Source organism: Etheostoma spectabile, chromosome 5 (assembly GCF_008692095.1).
Source record: "Etheostoma spectabile isolate EspeVRDwgs_2016 chromosome 5, UIUC_Espe_1.0, whole genome shotgun sequence".
Taxonomy (NCBI): Eukaryota; Metazoa; Chordata; class Actinopteri; order Perciformes; family Percidae; genus Etheostoma; species Etheostoma spectabile.
Window position 1 is genome coordinate 37,167,588 of NC_045737.1, and position 2,374 is coordinate 37,169,961.

The window sequence follows — 2,374 nt, forward strand, 5'->3', positions numbered from 1 at the left end:
ATATCTTTGAGTTGTGGACAAAACGAGACATTTGAGGGCGTCGTCTTAACATTTTACAGACCTCACATCAATTAATCGAGAAAATAATCGACAGGTGACAATGAAATCCTTTGTTAGTTGCAGCCCTACTTGTTAAAACTTTTCAGAGGAAGCATTTCAGCTCAAAGCGCCACATTAGGAACTCAATTAGCAACGGAAAAGAACGGAACAACAGAGATTTCCACTAATGTTGAAACCCTACGACGTTCCCATTAGTTGAGTCAAACTGAGTTGTTCGATCCTCCTCTAGATACACAGATCTTTTCTGCTGCCTTCATGTTAACGATGCATTATCAAAAAGCTCTGACGTGACAAAAAACAACAACATGCCCCTGCAATCGACTTTATCTTGGACTTCAAAGCGAGGAGCCCGGTATCTGGAGGTTTGCGATGTCGTCAGGTGTTTGTCGTCCATGGCGGGGGTGGAAAGAGAACAGTCGTTTCAGTGGACATTACAGGTCAAACTTTCACCCGGTGCCTCTGATGTCCCGCTGCATGCATGCTCGCTGTGCGTAGGATGTGCGGTGGAGGGAGGAGGGATGGGTGGGGAGGCAAAGGGGGGGGCATTTGTGTTGACCTGGAATCAATATTGCTCACTCACAGTCAGATCAATACAGACACAGAAGCACAAAAAAAAACACAGCCCCTCCGCTAAGAAGGGGAACGGGTGGGATTATCCCCAATCATTTTGCGTGTGTGTGTGTGTGTGTGTGTGAGTGTTTCTGTGTGTGTTATGAGTTCATTATTTAGTGTTTCCAAAAACACACAGCTGTCTCTTTGCATTAAAAACTCCATTCATGTACGGTTCCTCTTAGCATTTTATTTGATTTTAAGCAGTATTGAGTCAAATTTGGTCTGTCGCCCTGATTCAGTAAAAAGTCAAGTTTCATGTCTGTTAATCCAGCCACTGAACAAGTCAGAGCGAATTTAATCAAATGCAGCTCAACAAAAGGCTATTTGCTGATATTAAAAAAAAACTGCCACTGTTAGTTCTCTAAGTGGTCTTAAATATGACTGTCAGTCAAGGCGAAGGATTTCCGAGATAACCTGTCATGTCTATGTTAAAAGGGTTACATTTGTTGTTTTTTTATGAAGGCTTTACATAAAAAACTTGCCAATGCACAATATTTTTGGGAAGTTTTCATCGACAAAATACCCATCCCAAAGACCAGAAACTGAGGTCATAACTGTACACTCATAACCAGATAAGAGAAAGAGTGGGCACAGTAATTTATTCAGGGAATTTTCACAATATGAACGCCTAGCCTGTTGTAATGCTGGTAATATTGTCAGTGTGGAGCAGAGAGCTCGTACCTCCTCAGCCAGCGCAGAGAAAACAAGCAGTGAAAACAATTGTTCATTTCCCAGACTGCTGTATCAAATCACTATCGCTCTCAAAGTGAGTGTGATGAGACAGCCTGGGGGGGATGGGGACAGGTGAGCAATAACAGATCATGTTGGACATTTCACAGGAAATTTATATGTAGACGCATAAATTTAAGTGCGTTGCAGGTACAATCCCGTCACAGGTGTATTTCCCCCAACAACAGTTCTCAGTCGAGTTATGATTTGAAAAAAAATAAAAAAGAAAGATTTGCATTTGGAGTTAGATTAGAGCTGACTGATAACATGCGGGAGGAGCTTGATTTACTCATTTCACTGTCTGTATAAGTGTGTGAAGCTAATTCGGTGTAAGTGTGTGATCTGTAATGCTTTGTGTTTTTCAGTTCATTTTTTCAGTTCACGCCTACTGCGTTGAGTGTGAGTCCGCCGTTATTTTCAACCGGCTTTCCGAAAGCAATGTGATTTAGTTAGAGCGAGAGAGAAAGAGAGAGAGTTTTACTGTATATGGATATACTGTTGTTACTTACTTTTAAATGTATATATTTAGTTTACTAAATGAATTCTATGTATTCTCAAATTATTATCCTTGATGCTTTGGCAAGAGAGAGAGAGAGAGAGACAGAGAGACAGAGCATTTTCTGTAAACTGCTTTGGCAGCAACATGTTTTCTTTGTTCATGCCAATAACGTAAACTGAATTGAATTGAGAGAGAGAGAGAGAGAGAGAGAGAGAAAAAATAGTCTTTGAAAGGTTTTATGATTTGGATAAATTGTGATTTAAAGAAAAAAAAAGAAAAAAAAGCATTATCGTGTCTGTGAAGAGCTATTTGGTCCTGGTGTGAAAGCAGAGGGGTCCCGGTCCCCAGAAGCCTTGGTTCAACAGCTGGAGATAACGTGAGAAGGATGTCTCAGGAGTGAAATCTCTTGACAAACCATTGACCTGTACAGGTCAGTTTGCTGAGGAGCCCCCCCCCCGGAAATATTCTCAAGGA